Genomic DNA, 25213 nt, shown 5'->3' with positions numbered 1-25213 from the left:
CTACCTTGGCAACAAGAGAAAAAATATCACCAAAATCAATTCTTGACACCTATGAATAACCTTTTTCTACTAACCGAGCTTTGTATTTCTCCACGTTTCCTTCTGCATTCATCTTCTTCTTAAATACCCATTTGCTGCCAATGGGTTTCCTTCCAACCAACAACTCCACTAGATCCCAAGCCTCATTTTTGTGCATAGATGCCATTTCATCAACCATGGCCTCTTTCCAGATTTTTCCATCCTCTGAATCTACTACTTCCCTCATAGTTCTAGGATCATCATCAATAATATATAAATAAAAATTTGAACAAAAAGCAGAATGACTATATATTTTTGGTTGCCTTCTTTCTGGAATTGATCTTCTCATAGATGGAGTTTGTGGCTCCTCATCTTCTGATTCCTCTTTTGCTATAGAGTCTGATTCTTCGTCCTTCATCTCAAACTTAATCTTCTCAGGTTCCCTTGGTAGGACTTCATGTTTAATAACATATTTCACCTCTCTAAACACCACATCTCGGTTGTACACAACCTTCCTTGTTTCTGGGTTCCAAAGCTTATAACCTTTAAACCAGCCTTATACCCAATAAATATGCACCTTTTAGATTTACTATTTAAATTTTTTATTTTCTCCTTTGGAACATGTACATATGCATCACATCCAAATACCCTTAGATGTGAATGAGAAGGTTTCTTACCAATCCATACCTCTCGTGGAGTCTTATCCTCCAACACTGATGAAGGTGATCTATTGACCAGGTAACATGCAGTCTCCACTGCCTCTTCCCAGAATTCCTACCCTAACCTGACACCACTTAGCATGCTTCTTTCCTTTTCCACCAATGTCTTGTTCATTCTTTCTACAACTCCATTTTGTTGAGGTGTGTATGGAGTAGTCTTATGTCATGCTATACCACACTTCTTATAGAACTCTTCAAATTCCTTTTGCAAAACTCTCCACTGTTATCTGTTCTCAACACTTGTATCTTCTTCTCTGTCTAGTTTTCCACTAGAGCTTTAAATTCTTTAAACCTATCAAAGACTTCAGATTTCTTCCTAAGGAAATATATACATGTATTCCTTGAGAAATCATATATAAATGATACATAGTACATAGACCTACCTAGTGATGGAACTGACATAGGTCCAAACACATCATTGTGCACAAGCTCTAATATATGTTTTTCCCTCTTAGCACCAGAGGGGAAATTCACCCGATTTTGCTTCCCATATACACAATTTTCACAGCAATCAAAATCTAGAGAGCAATTAGACATATCTTCTACCATACCATTACCATGAAGTATTCAAATTCCCTTCTCTCCAATACGTCCAAGCCTTTGATGCCATAGAAGCGTCTTTTCTCCAAAGACTACTATATTTTCTGCTTCGCGTTTAGGAACCATAGAACTGTTGCACCCATCAATAACAATGCTACCCTGAATCTTGTACAAAGTTCCAATATGAAATCCATGCATCAATACCAGTGCTCCTCGAACCATCTTGTAGGTAGCTTTCTCAAACATCATTTTGCACCTGCATCATCTAGCTTTCTTACAAAAATTAGATTTCTGGCCAATGTAGGAATATGCAAAACACCTGGAAGTGTTATAATCCTTCCACCTTGCAACTTCAACTTGAATTTTCCACAAAAGGTGATTTTAGCTTTCCTGTCATCCCCTAAGAAAACATCACCACCATCATATTTCTCATACTCACAGAACCACTCCATATGGGGAGTGAAGTGAAAGGATGAACCTAAGTCAATCAACCATGCACCATGAACTACATGTTTACTTGAAGAAGAAGCCAAGTACACATCCCCACCTTCATCTGAGGTGGTTTTTTCCTCTGAAGAAGGAGTATCATCAGATATCTTTCCTTTCTTAGGAGCTTTAGATTTAAAATCCATTTTGAAGTGCCCTTCCTTTTCACATTTCCAGCACACCTTTATAGGTATTCCTAGAGATTTATATCTCCCTCTAGATTTAGATCTCCCACTCGAGGACTTGTTTTTATTTCTGTTTTGGGACCTTCCTCATACAGAGAAGGCATCACCATTCTTTCCCTCCATATTTTTTTGTCTCATCTCCTCTGACAATAAGGATGAGACTATTTCATCAAAATGCAAAGCAGTTACATTGCTACCTATTGCAACAACCAGACTATCGAACGAATAGAGAACACCACAAACTGATGCACTTATCTTCATCTGAAATTTTAATATCAATAGATAATAACTGTCTTACCATAGCATTAAAGGAGTTCAAATTCTCTGGCACTGAGTCTCCATATCTCATCCTCAGGTTATACAACTTTTTCCATAGGAACAGTTTATTCACAAGAGACTGAGATTGGTACAAAGTCCCTAACTTTTCCCACAAAGCCTTCACCGAAGCTTCCCCTGATACATTCAATAATACTGAATTTGAGACAAACAATTTTATTGTTATCTTTTCCTTTCAATCCAACATAGCCCAGTGTTCAGCTGCCATTGGTTTAGTACTTGGATCTACTGCGATCCACTGATCTTTATCCACTAGTAGATCCTCCATCTTGAGTTTCCACAACTCAAAACTCTAACCATTAAATTTCTTGATCTATATCTTTCCACTGTTTGGCATCTTCTTTGACCACAAGAATCGATCCCAAAGATCTCCCACTGAACAAGGTCTACCACAGGCCCTGGAAAAAACCCCTTAATAGCAAAGGCGTCCCCTTGAAGCCAAAATAACTTTGATACCAAATGTAGGTTTTAACCCCGTACAAAAATTACCTACAAAATAATTCTTAAAAGCATAAAATAAACAATGTTGAGAGCATAAAACATAAAACAGATATACATAAAGATTTTCCCTTGGATCCAAAAACCGAGACTACCAGATTGATTTTTCATTATATTCCTTTCAATGTTATAATACATGTATATATATGCCAAAGCATCCCTAAACCCCAATCCATTAACCCTGTATTAGAACATAACCGTAGTTCCCATCACTGGATCTACAAAATACCATGGACGGAAAACCATCATGCTCAAAAACGATGTGCGAAATCCATGCACACAACCATAGGTAGTTCCATCCACCTAATATAGGCTCAATTTTTTTTTTCCCGGGGCGCTACCCTAGACCCTGTGCAAGGGGGATACCGCCCCCTTGCAAAACCCCCAACAGGGGAGGTCGCCGTCCCCCCTGTGACCCCCCTGTTGCACCCAACGCAACGTATAGGAGGGACTACCGCCCCTCCGTGCGTGGGGTAGTCATGGAAAGAATATAACACACACCCAACATTAATCCAATATGCTTGTAGAAGATCTGATGAGGGTATCTAGGGATGTTTCTACCATCTAAAACTACAAAAACACTTGGAGGGCCAAGTAAAATAATCTAGTAATCACAAGCATAAACCGAAAACATATGAGAAATAATCTCTTATGCATTACTTCTATGCAAAGAAAGTGTGAAATAATCAATAGTTAATTCGTAGTGGATGTATCACATATCTATTAAATAAAAGCACAACCAAGTTCTTAACAAAATATTTAGTGGATGCACAATTACACAACTAATCTCAATCATATGTTGTGACACCCCTTCATTACCCCAAATTTTGTAATGTAATTAAGAACGTACAATACCAAGGTGTCAACATTGATGCTATGATGTCAAACTCTATTATATGATGTAATGCTATTTTTATTAATAAAAATGCTAGCGCTGAAGAAAGAGGACAACCAATAGATTATGATGCCTCGGGGAGGGGGAAACTTTACTTAAGAGGAAAAACATACCTTGGGTGAATATTTCCCTTGGATGTGATGGTTATTCTTCCAAGAAGATGAAAGGTTGGGAATATGAAGAGTCAAAGTGTGGTTATAAAAATAAGAGGGAGGAGCTATCAATGGGTTCTTCTTAGTTCTTAAGCTTCTACTTTTCCTCTCTTCTGTTACTCTCTCATATACTCATTTTTTCCTTCTCTCACCGTTAAATATTGAATTGGCATGAGAACTGGTGATATCTTGTGTAACATGAATTAAATGTGTTGTAGTGCTTTTTCATTGGACTAGATGCCTTTGAGGATTGGGAGTTGTCCTATTTGTATGTGGAATAGAGAGCACTAAATAATGGAGGTCCGAGGGGTTGTAGAGAGAAGAGGAGGACTCCCTTGTGTTGTGTAGACTTGCATAATCATTTGTGAATGTTTATGGGCCTAGTCAAGGAATGGAAAGGCTAAACATTGAGATTCTTTCCTATGTGTGGAGGAGAATTTCCTTCACCTTTTTATGTTAAATCCAGTATAAATAATGTGTCCTAAATCCTTGAGTTTAGTTTTTCCCTCATGGCATCAATATCTGGCACGAGACTGGTCATCTGTGAGAAAAATTGTAGCACAACGAAGCCTATGGTGGGGTGGAATATGACTCACCGTGTTTCAATTTCTAGTATTTTTTTTAGTTGCAATAGATAAATATTTATTTATGTGTTAATGATACTTCTAGAATAGATGGTTTAGTGACATGCATGATTATTTAATTTCTCTTTTCAGCAAGTTTATATGTACATGCATTTATCCTTCAACAAATTTATCATGGTTATAACCATTATACTATTTGGCTATATATTTTATATGTATTAAATTTTGAAACAACATTGGTTGAGGAAGATAGACTTCACAAATGCATCTTTAAATAGGTCATGCTGGTATTTTTGCTATAAATTTTCTTCTAGAAGGTTCCAGAAGTTGAAACTTGGATCATAGTTTGGGGGGGGGGGGGGTGGGAAGGGGGGAAATATTGTCAATCCTTTGGTTTTCAGATCTTGGGTTGTGAAATTTTAGAAAATATGATTGGAGAAATCTGGGCTTTCTAAATGCATCTTTAAACAAGTCATGTTGAAATTTCTGCTATAGCTTTCCTTCTCGGGGGTTCCAGAAGTTAAAACTTGGACCATAGTGAGGGGAAATCTCATTAATCATCTAGTTCACTTTTCAAAACTTGAACTTCTATAATTTAGGAGATATGTCACGAGGAAGTTTCTATATTAGTTTGTATACAAAGTGTTTGAAGAAATGCCTAAAGGGTTTAATGATTCATTGCATACAAATTGTTTGATGAAATGCTCCAATGAAAATTTTGTGTTGTGGATGGGGATAGCATTGTTGTATGTTAGCACTGTTGTATGACAGTACTATGGTAATTGATCTATGCCTATTTGCATTCAAATCCTTTGAAGAAGTGTGTTAAAGGTGTTTTATTAGAAGTCACATACAAACTATTTTATAAAAATACCTCAAAGACATAAATCAAAGTTGCATGATTGAGTGGTATATTTCAGTTAATATGTTACAACTAGAATTAGATCAATGCTTATTTATTCATACAAAATGTTTGACAAAATGTCTACAAGAAGAAGACTATTTAATTGGTTGTATGCAAAATATTTGAAGGAAGGTTTACATGTAAAGTGTTTTAAAAAATGTATGAGAGATGAAAATCAATTTTTTGCAAGTGTGTTTAGGACAAATTTAGTAGGGGTATGTGACAAAGTGGTATCAAATCTGATTTTTAATCACATGAAGAAGAAAAAAAAATGATACCTCATATTCTTAATTGAGAATTAAGGCACCAAGTATGTTACACATGTGACACATACAAATTATTCCCAATCAACCATTCTTCATTAAATTAATAATTTGAACATACTTTCACTCTCATATTGGGATAATGGCCCAACTGAGGAATTTACAAATATAACATACCCTAGATATGATATTTATGATCAAGCCCTAGATCTATCGTTAATCTGCTTGGCTAATATGTATGTCCTATGTTGCAACTCTACATCTTCCTTTTTCCTAAGCATACTAAAGTATCTCCTTCCTTCCTTGTGAAAATATCTTTATCAATGTCTTGTGTCAATATAGGGTGTGTCTTTCTCATTTCCTTAACTTTTCTTATATAATTTTTCATTGATCTAAATCTCTAACCCTAATTTCCAAATTTATGGATGGTTAATATTATATCATCTCACTTGAGAACAATGATTGAGATTAAAACATAATCACTAAGGTGAATACATAACTTTCCTTGAGTTACTTTAGCTCCATATCTAAAATAATTAATTATGCATTTTCCCTAAGTTAGACTTAGGTTAAGTTACAAAACCAACTTAGTCAATACTTGAGCAAGCATCCTAAAGATATTTTGGACGACTTATGCACACCTATACACTTAAGACTATGTAGAAGTACCTTCTCAAAATACAAACATAAACAATCCCTCTTAGCAAGGGAGTTACTTCTGCCACCCAGAGCTACATCTGTTATTATGGATGCTCCCTCTAAATTGGAAGCCTTCTTTTTCACCTAGTTTATAATCATCCTCTAAGACCTACTCCCTTTGGAATTATTCCTAGAAACCTCGTGCTCCTAAACATCTTATACCATAAGACCTTCTTGACATACTTGGAAGGATCTACTAACTACTTCTCCCTATCTGAACTTGAAGGTTGTCTCCATCTACTCTTCTCAACCTTTGGAACTTCCTACTCCTTTTCCTCCATCATTGTCTTGCATTTTTCCATAGCTTGAATAGACTTATCTCTTTACCCACAAGTTTCCCTCTCTAACTCCAATAACATGGCGATCATCTTAGCTAGATATCATGGGTTTGATTTATGTTTGTCCATCCTATAATGCTACAACAAACTGCTTCTTCTCTATCATAAATACTGAGAGAAAACTTCTCTTAAGTTATTGCACCCATAGAACATCATTCAGTTTCAACACACCTCTTGAATCAAGTTGGAATATCATTGTTCCAACTCCCTTCACTACATGTTCTGTATCAACACCAATCTCCACATATAACTCTAAGTCCCACTCTACCAAGTTGTTAAAAAAATCCCATGCTCTTGTCATATGACATGTGGATTCACTATCCAATAGCCACACACTAGCTGGTATGGTCCTTGAGGAAAGTTAGGAAACATGTGAGAATTTCGTCTCAAACTTCATGTCAAAATTTTCAACCTAAGCTTCTTCCAACACAGCTATAGCAAATTATGTACCCTTTTCGCCCTTCTCCCTCTCTAAGCACTATCAAGAACAATGTCTTATCTTATGCATGCAAATGACTTGACATTAGTCAAGTCCTTCTACTTCTTTGGCTATTAGGTTAAATCACTCCCGTTCGAACTTTTTCCTTTGCTCTTCATTGTCTTACTGAAAAAACTAGGTCCTTGTCACCTTTTTTCTTTATGACCATGGACTTTGACTACTCTCTCCTCCCCTCCTAGATGTAGTAATTCCATATCCTATCAAATGATGGCTAGTTCGCCTAAGCACAAATATCCTATCAAATGCATGGCTAGTTCACTAGCTATGCATTGTCCACCATTTCCCCCATTGTTGCAATGTCATCACAAATATGAGTGGTATTCATCAAGTAAGTCATCACTAATTCATATTTGATCATCTGCATAGGCTGACGCTTGTCCCTCAACACCATTTTTCTATTAGCGATCTTGCTCTGGTATAGACCGAGTAAAGCATCAAACATCTCCTTAATTGACTTCTTCTCAAACAAGTGATGGATCAAATGGTCCTTCACCACATCCAAGAGAACCCTTTGTCCCTTTATATTCCTCTTTTTTAGGGTTACCTTCTCCTTGGAATCTATCGGCTCCGATATCACCTTCTCAACAATCCACTAGAGATTGTTTTCCTTGAAAACCAAGGTGATCATAGGCTTTCAAAGTAGGAAATTTGAGGCTTCATCCAATATATCTTTGAAAAAAAGACCCATTGTATTCATCTTAGTAGATCTTGGAAACACAAGTGCTAAGTATATCAATCACACTTAACTAAAGAAATTTTTCTTAAGCCTTTAGGCACCCCTAAAATTAATTTGTTACCAAACTATAAACTATGTTATACCCTGTATAGACTCATATGTGGTTAGCCTTGTCCTAACAATTTCTTATGGTTGAATTCTTTATTTTCACATGGCCCATGCTTCTACCTCTTGTGTTGTTGGTTGTCCCATACCTAGGGAGCTTCTAACAACTACAAATGTTTCCCTTATCACACTCCTACAATGTTGCTACCTCTTCCATGTAAGGATTGGCTGACTGTTATCTCGGACTTGTATTTCCACCTCTGGCACACCATAACCTAGCTATCAACTTAATGGTTGCAAGCTTAGAATTGTACCCGATGTCTTTCTCTTCCTCTGTGTGGACACTGTCATGACTGCGACTGCTCTGTCCTATTGTTAACACCTAATGTTTCCCTTGTTTGTACAATTATACAATTGTGGTAATTTCCTTCACACCAACATTGTACCACATGCAACTTTGTCCTCTGTCAGTGGCTCGACCCACTAACTGTCCCCTATGTGGTGCCAATATTGCACTTAGGCTTGGAATTTGATGGGTTCTAACACGTATTTTCCACTACAGCGCGTATTTGACCAGTATATTAAAAATTTAAACGTCATAAATGACTTGCGTTGAAAATTTTAGCCTATCAATTTAACATTTTATAATTCAAAACACTTATCATAAATTATGGTGCCTATTTTCACTGAAGTATTTACATCCATTATTAGATGTGGTTCTATGAGTCTTCATATTAGAGATGTAATTAAGGAGCATTAATTCACCTGTGCCTACCATTACTTCTACTGGGTGGTAGTTAATGGGAGTAACTCTCTCCTTGCACGGAGCTACCATCCACTACGAATGATGATGACCAAATTTAATGGCCTAGTTTGGCATGCCTATGATTCCGCTCACTGGTTTGGCATTATTAGTCAACGAGTTTCTGTAAAGGAGAGAGATAGTGCCTCCCACACCAACTTCATTTGTTCATTTTAGGAATGAAATGTTATCCTTCAAAGTCCCTATGAACACATCAATCCTATGCTCCTCTGGAATATCTTTTACCCTTATATTCAATTTTTGGAATTCCTCAATGTGTTCCATCATTGAACCCTTTTGTTTGAGATTTATCAATTGGCTAAAAAAAGTGTTGCTTTTTGTATCCTCATAATGTGCTATCATTTCATCTATAAAAATAGCCCAAGTGACAATTTGTTGACAGGAGCAAAGCCATCGATACCATACAAACTGATTTGGTTCCAAATATAAAGTTGCAATGCATACCTTTTGTGTGTTTGCGCATTATGGAGATCGAAAAGTTGCTCCATCTGTAGTATCCATGTTATGGGATCCTTGCCATCAAAATTCCTCATATCGATCTTTAGAAAATGGTGGGTCTTCAATCCAACGTTAGAGTCTATCAAATCATGATTAACATTTATTTTGTTCTCATCATGAGTTTTCTTTACTACCCTTTTTCCATTAGTAAGCATTTATTGTAGAAACTTTGTCAAATCTATCTTCAAATCTTCGATCTTAGCTTCCACATCTTTCTTTAAATCATCCATCTTAGCTTCTACGCCTTTCTTTAAACCATCCATATTAGCTTCTACGCTATACATCTTAGATTCTACGTCTTTCTTTAAACCATCCATCCTAGCTTCTGTTACTTTTTGTGTGAGTGAATTTTGTTGCATTTGGTCTTGTAATTTTGATATATCATGTTGCATTTCTTCCTCTTCTTCATGAGTCACGCTAGAGATTTCAGGTTGCTTACTAGGTGTTTCCATTTTCTTTCTTTGGGGCATTAATTAATGATAATAATTCTTCACTATTCCCTTTGAATTCCTTCAAACTAATTTTTCAAACCAAACTTATGCAAAAATTTAAAAAAACTACACACATTTTTTCATTTTGTAGGAGCTCAATATTGACTCTGTTGTATCTCTGTGATTTCAGATCTACAAGGTCTGAAATTTCGTCCTGCAGTAACCCTCCGATTCCTCCTTCTAACCTCGCAAGTCTGATCAATCCAATGAAGAGTTATGCCAAATCTCCCATGATGACCTCTAGATTGGTTTAGTAGAGTGAACTTGTACGGCGTGGCACATGTCATTGTTTCGACCTTAGGTTTTGAAAATGATACCCAACAAATCATAGTTTGTTTTCTTTCTGTCACTTCTTACGAAATTTTAATCAGATGCTTCAAGAGAGAGTTATGACGATTTTTGCAAGGTCACCTATTTGGGATGTAATTCGGGGGCCTACATAAACCCTAAATGTCTTGGACCATATCTCCGAAACGATAGCAAAGAAAAATCAGAAATTCGTGCCTAAGCTTTACCAAGATTTCGACTCAAATGGGTTTTAATTTCATAATCTAAAACTTTGTAGAAAACAAGTTATAGTGAAAATTCCACGATGACCTGTTTGAGATGGAATTCTAGAGCTTGGAAAATCCCTAACTTCCTTAAGTCATATCTCTGAAAACATAGCGAGGCAAGATCTAAAATTCAGACCTGAGGTTCAGAACGATTTTGTCTCAAATGGGTTTTTTTTTTAATCTTCTGAAACATCGCAGAAACGAAGTTATAGTGAAAATTCCATGAAGATCTATTTGGAGCAGCGAAACCCTAAAATCCAAAGCTCTGAAACCAACTAACAAAAAGTTAGAAAAGATAGATCAACGACTCAGAAATCAGCCTCTTCAATGGGCAACCTCCTTTACATTACACAAATGAACAATTATTGGATGATACAAATGACAAAACCTCCCTTCTATATATAGGAGTCTAAGGGGTCACAATATAACCAAAGTCGACCTAACAATAATAATATAAGGGCATAAAAATAACAATAGTGGGCTTCTATGGGGCACAATAATAAAAATATGGGAACAATAGGGGCACAACAATACTAATAAGGGATGCAATGAAAATAGTAATGGGGGAATCACTAGTATTATTTGGACCTAACACACAATTTTTTTATGCCTCGCATGATCACTAAACAAACCCAACCTCTTGACGTCTACACAAACCTGACACCCAAAAAATTTAGAGATTGGTCTTCCTCAAAGTTCACAGTCTAATACTATGCTAAATTCTGATCCTAGCACTCGACAATTAATTCTTATCAAATTTACCACAGATCTATTAAAGAAAATCACAACTAGGTTCTTAGCAAAATGTTTAATAGAAGAACGATTACACAACCAGTCTCAACCACATGTGACACATGCAAATCTTTCCAATCAAGAATTCTTCATTAAATAATAACTTCAACCTAATTGGGCTCCTATCCTAGGATATTGGCCCAATTGAGGAATTTAAAAATAAAACATACCATGGATCTGATCCAATTGATCAAGCCCTATATTTTTCCTTGATTTGCTTGGATGATATGGATCTCATATGTTGCACCCCTACACTTTCTTTAGACCCAACACACTAGAGTATCTCATTCACTTGAGAAAATATATTTCTCAATGTTTTGTGTTGTTGTATGATATGTCTTTCTCCTCTCCTTAGCCTTACTTTTGTATCTTCTCATGGGATAAATCCCCGACCCTAATATCTAAAGGGATGGATGGGTGAGATTAGATATTATCTCACTTGATATCAATGTTAATATTAAAACATAATCACTAAAGTAAATACTTTACTTTTCCTATTTTTATTTAGTTAAGCCAACAAAATTAATTATGTGTTATTCCTAAGTTAGACTTAGGATAAGTTACAAAATAAAATTATTCAATACTTGAGTAGGCATCCTAAAGAGACTTTGGGAAAAATTTGCATGTTCAGACACTTCATCCTATGCATGTTTACCTACCTAGTATAAAAGCATCAATATAAAATCCATAAGGAAGATAATTTTTGGCACACTTATGCATGTTCCTCATGTGGTATGATGGTCATCAAGTAACTACCTTCTTGAAGAATAAATCCTTCAACAAAAGGCTAGATTGCCTTCAAAAGAAGTGGAAATATCAAAGGACCACTATTCAAACTAACAAAACAAAAATAAGAACCTGAATAAAAACAAAATGTCTAGTAGACAATGCATTCATAGGAATTATTTAATCATTTCAAATTATTTTGACAATGGGAAGCCAAGTATTGGAGGTTTCACCTAAAACTTATTTTTTTTTGTAAGTCGAGATTTTTCATTTATAAGGAAATATTGCATCGCTTCCCACTGTTTTACGAAATTCTATCAACCTCACTTTTACCAGATTTGTTGGCTAGTAGGCAGTTTCCAAAAATGATTACACCATGCCAAAAGGAGTTTGCAGTCTAAAACTGGAGGGGAACACAAAACCAAAATATCAATAAGATCAAGGCACAACAAATAGCCATTAAGATTATGATGAAGTTACCAAAGCAATATTATTCGGCCTTGAGTCAGGGGGAGGCATAGACTGAAATTCACAATGTACATGTATTTCTATATGGACCAATTGTGCATCTAGATGTTCCAAGATTTCTTGCATGCACCATTGGTTCCATTGAAGACAAGCCAAGTTGTCTTGCATATATCATCGGTTCCTTTGAAGGTCATTCATGAAAGATATAATTGCATTGCAGTCATCATGCCTTTCCTTAAGGAGTTTCTCCAATAGTGTTTTGAGTTGCATGTGCAAGGTAAGTGAATGGAGGTATTGATATATACGACCCCTAATTTTAGTGTCGGTATCTTCATCCCTCCATCAGTGGTCAAATTCTCTTGTTGCATTGCATGTTAGGTGTCTCATCCGATCAACTGCATTCCATTAGGGTCATGGATCATCTGATGGTAGTGGCATTTTATAAATTTTTCCCTCATATTCTTTACCTACTGGTCCATTTTCATACATCTAGATCATCTGCAGTCATTTTTGTCTTTAAATCTACAAAAGTCAATTTTAGGGTTTTAGGTCTCATCAGGTCTAGGGTTTCTTTAATAAGGTCTTGAAAACGCTCAATAATGGTCAGCAAGTGCATGAGGAGGTCAAATAAAGTCTCAACAACAATAATTTCAATAATCACACGCCCAGTGATTGATTTTTCAAAACAAAATTTTTATATGTTTCATGTATTAAAGTCTTGTGTAATTTCATTTTTTCATATGTAATAATTTTAGAGGCAACCTTGATCACCTTGCCAAGCCTTTGCTACTTCAGTTCCTGCAAAAGAGACAAAATGCCAAAGTATTTAGTCCATCAAAGGAAAAAACCAAGAAAAATGCCAAAACAGAGTTTTAAAAGAAAGTGAAATGACCAAACATTAGAAGAGTGGGTTTTTGTAAATGGAAAATAAAAAATATATGCATATAAACTATTTTCCATGTTAAAAAGTTCATTTGTGCTCAAGGGAGAAAGAGTGAGCAATCAAAAAATCGTTTTGAGGCAAAGGAGGCAAAATCGCAGAAAAATTTGACATTCTCCCTGGCGCGGCGCACCTGGGCGAGAGTGCGACACACCTATCCAACGCGGCGCACCAGGCAGTAATTTGCAGTGTAATTTTATAATAGGCGTGATGCACCAAGGCAACGTGGTTCACCTGTGAGGTGGCATGGCGCACAGGTCTCCAAAGCCTGAAATCGTTCCATCTTCCTCCAAAGGCTCCCAAATTGTATACTCTTCATCTTACAAGTAAGTTGATACCCCCTCATGGCCAATGAATGAGTTTGTCTTACTGTTTATGGTGATTCAATAGGGAAATATTGAAACCCTAGCTTCTTGCATTGCTTGTTAAAAAAACACTGTCTAGGGTTTACAAATTGCGTTTTTGCTGCTAAATTCCACCCCTACCATTTTCACTCTCTCACTCCCTCACTTCATTCTCTCCCTCCCTTTTCATTCATATTTACCTATTCCCTTTCCCCATATCCCTAAAACTACTAAACCTAATCCCTACTTTCACTTATCCCAAACCCTAATTGCTATCCCTAAACCCTAACTATCATTCCCTAATCCCCTTCATTCCCTAAAAAGCTTACCAACAGCATTCCAACCCCTCATACACAATCCCCTCACAGTCCCTCATCAATTCATAGTTTTGGTAGCAAATTCCTATTGTCACTATAAAATCTCTTCATACTCATCTAGTAAACTCAAGCATTGGCAAACATGGAGTCAGATTCTTCCTGTGACAAAAATGAGGAAATAGTCAGTGACTCTTCCAGAAAAATTCATGCACCAAGGAGACCTCACAGGAGTGGGAAACATAACTGGGAGGAGCCTACTTCACTTGCCGAGCTGTTGGCCTGTCCTCTTGCTGTCACATGCTTCCAACATCAATCTTGTTTCCAATTTTGTGAGATGGTGGCAAGAGTTAAATACCATCATGAGCTTGCCCGACTGTTTGTACTCCATCTTCACAATGGTCAAGTCAATTTGGCAGGTGTGACATTCACCTTGACACCTGAGACTATATCTCAAGCAACCAGTATTCCAAATGTAGGTGAGTAGTGGAATAAGGGGCAACTGGTAGACAGGGAACATTATGAACCTTATATCAAGGCTGGTTTTTAGAGGTAGATTAGTAGATTTTTCCCTTTCAAGTACCTTCAGGACACATATGCACCCTTGATGAAACTCATAATTAAATATTTCAGCTGTGAGGGCAGATTTTCTCACCTGTATGCCTACCACATTAGATTGTTGATGCACTTCACTAGGGTGAGAATGATGAATCTCCCCTATTTTATTTGCTGGAATATTGAGAAGATGACCACCTTGGTTCAAAGGAAGCCTCCTCATCAGCAGTATAACAACATCTATCACTTTTCACTTATCAAAATTGTGGTTTTGCATCAGCTTAGTCTAATGAATGTTTCATGGGAGGATTTCATAGCACATGAGGTCTTTACAGGTCCACAAGTCCCCCCATCAGTTTTTCATGATGCAAGAGAGCCTTCACATCAGCAAGAGATGCATGAGACACAAACCACCAGTGTGCTAGTGTTTGTTACATACCAAAAGGGCACACGGAGATTATTTGTAGCAGCAAAACAAGTACTATCTCCACCTGGGGTATAAGGGGTCTCATTTCCTTCAACAACAAAGCAGGTACAGGACAAGGGTAAGAAGCCATTACATGATGAGGGGTCTTTAGAAGGTCAAGAGAGAGATTTCATTCTCATTCAGGATGATGACACCGATTTGGGCTCCCAAAGCTCAAAGTTCAAGGAGATCATTCAGAAACAACAAGCTGACATTCATGATTTGTCTCTCAACTTGGAAAGAGCCAAGTGGATAATCAAATATCTGGAGCAAAGGAACAAACAATTATAGGATCAGCAAACCATCATGAAGCTTCATAACATAAAAGAAAATCGGCAAGCTACCAAGAGGAGGAAAGTCAAGTTGACACCACTTGAACAAGAAATTGATGCTGATCATGAATCTTGGCTTGAGAGGGTCAATATGCACTTGGAAAAGATGCTAGAGAAGGCCAATAGAGAGAAAAAGATGTTGAGGCACATGGCCTACCACTACTTGGCGAGAAACAAGGTGTGCAAAGCAAGAATCAGGATTTTGAAGGCCAAGTTGAAGAAAGCATCGAGGAAGTGAAAAGAGTAAGATAGACTCTAGATATTGGTTGAGGCTTCCTTATCCAACACAGAACTTGATGAAGGACACTTAGCCCAAATTTCAAGAAATTTGGGAAACTTTTTGCAAATTTTGAACTTTTGGCCTAAAAAACAGGTTTTTCTGCCTGGTGCGCGCTTTCGCTAGAGACCTCCTTTTGAGGAAAACTTAGCATTTTTGGATTCCTCATGGAAAAATATGAATTCCCTCACATGGCCAAGAAATTTTGACAAGTTTTGAGCTTCCAAAAGGGTAAAAAACACCCCAAAATGACCTTTCTGCCCCTTTTTGGCCACATAGGAAGCAGCGTTGGGAAAACTCATTTTTGGAGGGGAAAATGGAGGCAAAATTCAGAAATTCGACTTTTTATGTATAGTAGACAGACAAACCTTTCCAAAAAGCCCACTTGGAGAAAATTTGGTGCACGGGAATGCCTCCAAAATCAACTCCAAAGTAGCGTGACGCAGAAGGACAGGAGCGCGGTACATAGAATGAAATTTTGTCATTTTGGTCAAAAAACTATGTTTTTTCGCCTAGTTTCTTCACAATTTTACTTTTCTCTTCCTAATAGTCAAACTCATGATGTAATTTAATGTGACTTGATGGATTTTTATGTAAACATGTTAAATTTTCACTCATAGAGGTGGATTCATCCATGAAAAGGTAGTTTGCAACTGAATGAATCAGTTTCCTAGTTTTTAGAGGCAAGCTGTTCCAATGCCTACTTTTTAGTTCTCAGTTTAGATCTTGTTGAAATAGCTCCTAAACTTATGAACTCGACCCCTAAAGGCTAGGATGAGTTGTTTGTTGCCTATATCTACTAGTTTTTTAGTCATTGGCAAAAGTTAGACTTTTGGGAAAGCTTGGAATTGTACACTCATTTCAGCAGTTTGGCAAAGGAATAGACTAGGGTTTGCAGCACTTTACGGGATTCCTGTGGAAACTTGATTTGTTATTGTGTTTCCTTCTGTAATTGCAAGTTTACATGTTGTTTTATGTATGCCATTATCTCTCTGTTCATCTTAACTAAATGAAACAAGGATAAAGGTAGAATTCATTGAATTGCAGTGTTCTACCTAGGGTTTTGTTTAGTTATTTACATAGAAAATTTTAGGGGCGAATGTTCGCCCTTTGGCGAAATTAAGGGGTTTTAAATTTTTAGTGGGTGAATATTTTGTATCATAGTACATGTTTACAAATCACCTCAAATAGCCCACCTTATTTTAAGGGAGAGGGTAAAAAAGGTAAATTTAGCCCTTGAAATTAGGAGTTACAACCTTCCATTCACCCATTTTCAAGAATAGGTTTTATTTAAGTGAATCCATTAGCCCATTTTCAAGACTAGGTTTTATTTAAGTGAATCCTATGGGCCAAAGGCCCAAATACCATATTTATAAAAGAGGCATGGTAAATTAATAAAAATATAAATAAATGAGAGGCATGGTAAATAAATAAAACATTTTTTATATTTACTCCATAAGTCACCTTATATACATGCAAAGGTGTAAACAAATAAAAATATAAGTAAAGTGGAGGTATGGTAAATAAATAAAACGTCTTTTTATACTTACTCAAAAGGTATGGTAAATAAATAAAAATATAAATAAACTAGATGCATGGTAAACAAATAAATCCTCTTTTTATATTTAGTCCATAACCCTCGTTCTATTTATGAAGGCTCAAGAAAGAGGTTTTATTTAGTATATCCTATGGGCCAAATACCATATTTGTAAAAGAGGTATGGTAAATTAATAAAAATATAAATAAACGAGAGGTATGGTAAACAAATAAAACATTTTTTTATATTTACTCCATAAGTCACCTTATATTTACGAACACTCAAAAAATGTGTTATATTTAGGTGAAACCTATGGGCAAAATACTATGGGACAAATACCATGGACTAGATTGTTATTAATGCCATGCAAAAAAGCGTTATTAACCCTAATATTAGTATTAATAAAAATAAAAATGGCACATGGTATTGACCCATGGTATTCACCAAAATGGCACATGGTATTGACCCATGGTATTAAACCAGCATAGACCCATCTTTACTCTGGATCTACTAACCCCCGAGAGGTATCAAATATCGTGACATGCAAACTAGCATAAAAAATATTTGATCCGATCAAGAGTAAAAATGGATGTTGTAATTTAATGTATGTTAAACATTTTAGCTTGGTTAAAATAAAAAATAAAATAAAAATCGACTATTAATTTTATTAATTTTTATAAATTATCAGTAGTAATTTTTAAGCTCCAGGTTTATGATAACCCATGGTATTGACCCATGGTAATACCATGGTATTCATGTGAGCATAGACTATTTAAAGGGGAAATTCTATCATCTTAGATCCATCTTAATTCTGGGTATTCATATGAGCATAGACTATTTAAAGGGGAAATTCTATCATCTTAGATCCATCTTAATTCTGGGTCTACCGTGTGTTCAGAGGGATAAATACATTTCATCCCCCTAAGAGTGGTAGATGTGGAGTTAAGATGGATATAGGTTGGTTTTTATGATAATGAAGATATTAAATAGACTTAGGAAATTATATTGTAAAAACTTCTTAAGGTGAATGGTTAAAGCATAGACATTGGACAAGTATATTTGTATAGTTTTAAACTGAAACAAATCCAGGGCTAAAAGGAATGGATTGATTCCACTAGTCATCCTTCTATAACTTTCCAACATATGTTGGAGTAAACAGATTGTAATTTGGGTAATTTTTCTAATTGCAAACAAGAACATACTTGTGTATTGGCAGGGTGGTTACGAGGTCCCTAGAAGTGATGAATTTGAATTTTTCTTAGTTTTATATATAGTATTAGGTTTTTTCTCATGCTTTCTGTGAATGGCACGGGTGAATTTTATCCTACACCCACTAGGTTATCAATATCTAATTTCAGTAATTTTGATTTCAAAAGACATTTTAAAGAAATGCAATGATTTCATTTGTGTATTCAATAAACACAAGATTTTATATTTGAGTAAAATATTCGCCATGCCTGGTGAGAGATTCGCCAAAAAATTATATATACATATCATATTATTGATAAAATCGCCTTCCATTTTTCCTATATACCATGGAGATTCGACCATTTATTATACATGTAAATTTAGGGGGGGTTCTTAAAATTTTCCCTAGTTATTTATGTTTTTAGCTATTTGAAGACGATCCCTGAGACTTTCATGCCCTCTTTAAATCCTCATTAGTCTAAAAGCTCTCCATCTCACTCAATTTGAATTACTAAGCCATTTTCCTACCTCGCCCCATAGAGATCTCTGCAAAACTGAGTCCATTCCCTGGACCCAAATCTGCCTTTCACATTTGAGCCAGAAAAACATCATCAAATTCAATCAAAATCCTCTGAGCACATACCTAGCCTAAAATTAGTCTTTACGTCAGTCATCTCAAGCTTTAGTGGTCATATTTTCCTGATATTGACAAGGAGAGAGCCCTCTCCTGACCTGGTAGGGCTAGCTACTAGGTTAAACGTGGTTTGATGTTACCCTAGATCTTGCCTTTCTCAACCTGAGGTAGATTTAGGCCCTAACACCTAATATTCCTAATTTCTGCGACCCAACATGATACTTCATTAATAAGCTCAAAATCAGAATATGGTTGTCATTCTCTTTAAGCAAATCCCTCCAAGCAACAAATCTCTTCTTGTCTGTTGGGTGAACTTGTTGCTTGAAAAATCGTTGTCGCCACCTAGGCTTGAGCCTCAAGGTGAAGCCAAATTGACTATCCCTGTTATCTAGCACCCTAAAGGTCTCGAACACAATATTGCGGCATGGTAAGGCTAGCCATGAACCATGTGAAACAAAACTTAAGAAATTCTTAAAAAAATCCCTAAAAGAAGGGCCTCTCGTGCCACCAAAGAAGAGAAATGCCTTAGGAAATACTTGACACCAGTTGAGCCTATGGGTTTCAAACTTCTTCAATCCCTGGGAATCAGAGAATGATAATATACCGCTTTCCATAGGTAAGGTTGATGAGGGTAAAACAATGTCAATTTGACCAGGGTGATGCAAATACTCTGGAGGATATATAAAATAAAAGGAAAGCCAGAGGCCTGCAGCCTGTCTTATTGTTCGAACAAACTAGTCTTGAACCAATATAGATCACACGAAGAAATTAAAATAAACCAGGTATACCATAAAATATAGTGCTCATTATAAAGCGAGACATGAGCCATAACCCAAAATTAAGTCAACAAATCACCGCAACATAAATTATGAACCCAAACAGCCAGGGACTCTGATTTACCTCATAAAGCAATTGAGTGAAGGGAGAGAATATTAGTTGCAGGTCCACAACAAAGTTTGTAGCTTCTTCAACGCCTCATCCATGCCCAACATCATTCAAAAATTTTAAATTTTCCCAATACCAGGATCCCAAGCTTTGTTGTCGTGATTTTACTAGCCATAGTGTCACATAGAAGAAAATCATTGAAACATGAAATTTGCTTCCTAGGAATTGAGATCCAGGCTTATAGGACCACTATTAATCCTACCCTACCACCTTTGGAATCACTTGAGCACCTGCATTGACAAAGAACTACGAGGAAGAGTCATGGAACTACGAGCAATACCCACCATGGATTAAAACTTAACATTGCGTGTATGATGGATGGGATGGGCACACCATGCCATCCCCCCTATTTATGAGCCTTGGGAGTCGATGGGGTGGTTGGAAACCCCCCTCCCAGGCCCCACTATTTCCTTTTTCATCTAACCCTATTTAAGTGAATTGATCCAGATTTAAACAAGAACAAAACAAATTACATGGATAACCATAAATATAGAGATGCAACAGAAATAATACTTCATTTCATTAATGTAAAATACTGAAATATGCTTACAAACAGAAATGGAAATTGACTAGCTCGGGCGATGGTAGCTTATCTCTAAGGAGAGATGTGGCAGCTACATGCCTCTAAACTATCTTACAATGAGGCTTGAAGGCCTATTTATTGTTGAGAAACACTGGAAAACCCTAAACATCCAAAAACCTAACCCTAGGAGATGAAGCGCCAAACTATGGGTCCCGTTTTGGGTAAATTGGTACATCAACTTCCCGAGGTCATAACTTTGGCATATGATCTCCGTTTGATGTGCACAATACCTCGTTAGAAATATATATCCGAGAACTACAACTTTGGGATGAGAAACATCAGTCCATGGACCCATGTTGCTCCCCGTTTTCCCAAAAAACGTCGTTTAGGGCCTCAAAACGACTCTGGAAGTTCAAGATCTGAAAAACTGCTAAAAATAGTAAACTATGCTATAATTAAGGAAACTGAAAAACTGAAAGAAACAATGGTGGGGGTCCAAGTGGAATTGGCGGGTGGCCACCAATATCCACCTAGATCATTCCTCCCCCCTTAGGAAGCAATGGTCCCCATTGTGTTGAGTTCCTCCATGAGATGAGGAAACTTTTGCTGAACTTGGTCCTTGGTGAACCACTTGCCCTGGTGAAGGAGTTTGTCTGCTTTGACAACTTGATACAGTTGGATCCTTTGTTGGTGAGTGTGCTTGATGTAAGTGTCCTGTAGAAATTCCCACTTGTAGATCACCTGATAATGCAATATACTAAAGCAAAATACTCAATCTACTTCTATAACCAATTATGCAAAAGCTTAATCAAATTGAGCAACATCAATAAGAACACATATAACTGATAATAAGGGAATCAATCACACATAACATAGAAGATATAACCTGGGGAAAGCCTCAGCGTAAAACCCCAGCTCTCTATTATCATACAAGTGGAAATATAGCCAGTATTATAAAAAGAATCAGCTCAAAAGCTATCCTGCTCTCTCTGCAATACCTCTGCTGCTCATAAATAGTCAAAGGCCTCTTTCAAATCTCTTGATCTGCTCTCCAATCCTCCTATTTCTTTGCGCAATTCTGATTGGGGTCCAGTGTAGCCACATGTGTGAATTGGCCTCTTCACACATTCACTAACCTCTAATCCAACTATGCAGTCCTGAAGGAGATAAATCCTCATCATGGATGAGCTTCCTTTATAGGAAAAATATTCATCCAACTAATAGTACACTGTCCCTTCTCTAATCTCAATTGGTTCTCTATATGAACTGACATGCATGATTTATTCATGAGAGAATCTTCAATTGTCTGAAGTACAGTAGTTATATGCTAGCATGCATTAACTAACTGAACTTACTTAATTTAAACAAACTATTTAGATTAAATATAACTAGACTTGACTCAGTTAAATAAGCCAACTAATTACTACTCAAATTAGAACTCACCCTTATCTCCTTAACTAATGGATAAATTCCTCAATTAATAGAGAAACTATTGCATGCCCTCACATAGACTTCATGTTTGATTCTTTCACAACTAATTGACTCATGGAGAATTAATTAATTTATTTTCAAACAACTGTTAAGTTCAAATTCAAACACTCCATTCATCTCGCACCGTTACACACCTCTCTGTGCCATCCTGCACTGTTGCAACACTCCTATGCCTCTCGCATTGTTGCAGCCTGCTAGCTCCACATAGTCCTGGGACCCCTGCATTGTAGCTCTCTCTGCTGCTCCATCTACATCTGTCTCTACCCAATCAGTCTATCTTACTACTCCTCATCGAGGCTCCTATAGCAAAGTTGAATCAAAGAGGTTGGGTACCTCAATGATCCTGTCCCCATATCAGCCTCCGTGGGATGATCACTCCACTTTGCCCCACCTCCTACCTGGAGGTATGGATTCACGTGATCCCTCTGCCCATCTTGCTCAAAATTTACCCCTACTAGAGGTCTCTGCATGAGTAGATGTCTCCACTCTGTCTCCTCTTGGCTTCCCCAGTTGTGGCTGCTCCACAACCTCCTGAAACTACTTCACCAATTGTGGCTCCTCCAAAATTGTTTGAGACTTCTTCTGGCGTTGCATGTTGAGGGGTAATTTTCTCTCCCTCTCAACCTCCAAGTATCTAACCTTTGCCTTGCTCCTCAAGGTTTTGCATGCATCTTGTACCTCAAGTGCATACAGGTTCTTGGCTAGCACACCAATCTGTTTCATATTTCCTGCCATCAGAAAATTTTCTAGAAAAAGAGCTTATTTTAAATCAGCGATATCTCCCTCATCCGAACTCCGATTCAGCCGATTTTTTTTTAATTTGGGTCTTTTTCTACAAGGGATCTAAATCTGCTATTTGTTTCTAAAAACCTTGTATAGAAATTTTCAGATATGCTCTGCAAAATCTTGGCCCAAAACTCAAAACTTTGAAATCTCCTCTCGGTATATTGTTCTCTCCTATGATCACCTTTGCTCTGATACCCTGTAGAAATTCCCACCTATAGATCACCTGATAATGCAATATACTAAAGCAAAATACTTGATAGACTTCTACAACCAATTATGCGGAAGCTTAATCGAATTGAGAAACATCAATAAGAACACATATAACTGATAAGAAGGAATCAATCACACATAACACGGAAGATATAACCCGGGGAAAGCCTCAGCCTAAAACCCCAACTCTGTATTATCATACAAGTGGAAATATAGCCAATATTACAAAAAGAATCAGCTCAAAAGCTATCCTGCTCTCTCTCCAATACCTCTGCTACTCATAGATAGTCAAAGGCCTCTCTCAAACCTCCTGATATGCCCTCCAAGCCTCCTATTTCTTTGTGCAATTCTGATTGGGGTCTAGTGCAGCCAAATGTGTGAATTGGCCTCTTCACGCACTCACTAACCTCTGATCCAACTACGCAGTCCTGAAGGACATAAATCCTCATCATGGATGAGCTTCCTTTATAGTCAAAATACTCATCCAATTGATAGTACAATGTCCCTTCTCTGATCTCAACTGGGTCTCTATCTGAACTGACATGCATGAGTTATTCATGAGAGAATCTTTAGTTAGCTGAAGTGCATCAGTTATATGCTTGCATGCATTAACTAACTGAACTTACTTAATTTAAACACATTGTTTGAATCAAATATAACTGGACTTGACTCAGTTAACTGAGCCAACTAATTACTACTCAAATTAGAACTCATCCTTATCTCTTTAACTGATGGATAAATTCCTCAATTAATAGAGAAACTGTTGCATGTCCTCACATAGACTTCATGTTTGATTTTTTCACAACTAATTAACTCATGGAGAGTTAATTAATTTATTTTCAAACAGCTGTTAAGTTCAAATTCCAATTTTACTTCCTATTTCTAGTCCAAGGACTGACTAAAATAGGAATCCATATTGAACTACTAAAAATAGCAATTCTATTTTTAGCACTTCCATTTTTCATTCCCTGTTGTTCAATCCAACACTGGTACCCAAACTACTATTTATAGAATGCTATTTTTAGCACTTCTATTTTTAGCATTTCTTGTTGTTATTTTCAACACTTCCTCTCAACAAGAAATCCATTCAACTCGAACACGATCTTGTACCTCTGGAATGTTCTGCATGCAACACTTCTACCAAGTGTGGTTGCTCCAGCTACTCTCAGAACAAAAAACTCCCCACTAACCTCTTAGTTGGGCTAGAAACATACTCTGATGCTGAAGCTCTACCTGTCGCTAAAAGGTGCTCCCTCTCTGACCTCTGAACTGCTACAAAACTCCATGCATCTCATACCATTGCACACTTTTGTGCCATTCTACACTGGTGCAACACTCCTGTGCCTCTCGCATTGTTGCATCTTGCTAGCTCCACACAGTCTTGGGACTCCTGCACTGTAGCTCTCTTTGCCACTCCATTTGCATCTGTCTCTACCCAATCATTCAGTCCTGCTACTCCTCATTGGAGCTCCTGTAGCAAAGTCGAATCAAAGAGGTTGGGTACCTCAAGGATCCCGCCCCCATATCAACCTCCGTGGGACGATCACTCCACATTGCCCCACCTCCTACCTGGAGGTATGGATTCATGTGATCCCTCTACCCACCGTGCTCGCAATTTCCCCTACTAGATGTCTTTGCATGAGTATATGTCTCCACTTTGTCTCCTCTCGGCTTCCCCAGTTGTAGTTGCTCCACAACCTCCTGAAGCTACTTCACCAATTGTGGCTCCTCCATAATTGTCTAAGACTTCTTCTGGCGCTGCATGTTGAGAGGCAATTTACTCTCCCTCTCAACCACCAAGTATCTAACCTTTTCCTTGCTCCTCAAGGTTTTCCATGCATCTTGTACCTCAAGTGCATACGGGTTCCTGGCTAGCACACAAATCTATTTCATATTTCCCGCCATCACGAAATTTTCTAGAAAAAGAGTTGATTTTAAATCCCCTGATATCTCCCTCATCCGAACTCCGATTCAGTCGATTTTTTTTTTTTTTTTTAATTTGGGTCTTTTTCCACAAAGAATCTAAATCTGCTATTTATTTATGAAAAATTTTGTATAAATTTTTTTAGATATGCTCTAAAAATGATCGGCCCAAAACTCAAAACTTTGAAATCTCCTCTCAGTATATTGTTCTCTCCTTTGATCACCTTTTCTCTGATACTATGTAGAAATTCCCACCTGTAGATCACCTAATAATGCAATATATTAAAGAAAAATGCTTGATCTACTTCTACAACCAATTATGTGGAAGCTTAATCGAATTGAGCAACATCAATAAGAACACATATAACTGATAAGAAGGAATCAATCACACATAACACAAGAGATATAACTTGGGGAAAGCCTCAGCCTAAAACCCCAACTCTGTATTATCATACAAGTGGAAATATAGCCAGTATTACAAAAAGAATCAGCTCAAAAG

This window comes from Pinus tabuliformis, chromosome 4_2 (genome assembly GCF_031772625.1).
Source record: "Pinus tabuliformis cultivar Carrire ecotype Pingquan chromosome 4_2, CPIR1, whole genome shotgun sequence".
Taxonomy (NCBI): domain Eukaryota; kingdom Viridiplantae; phylum Streptophyta; class Pinopsida; order Pinales; family Pinaceae; genus Pinus; species Pinus tabuliformis.
Note: the sequence above shows the minus strand (reverse complement) of the source record.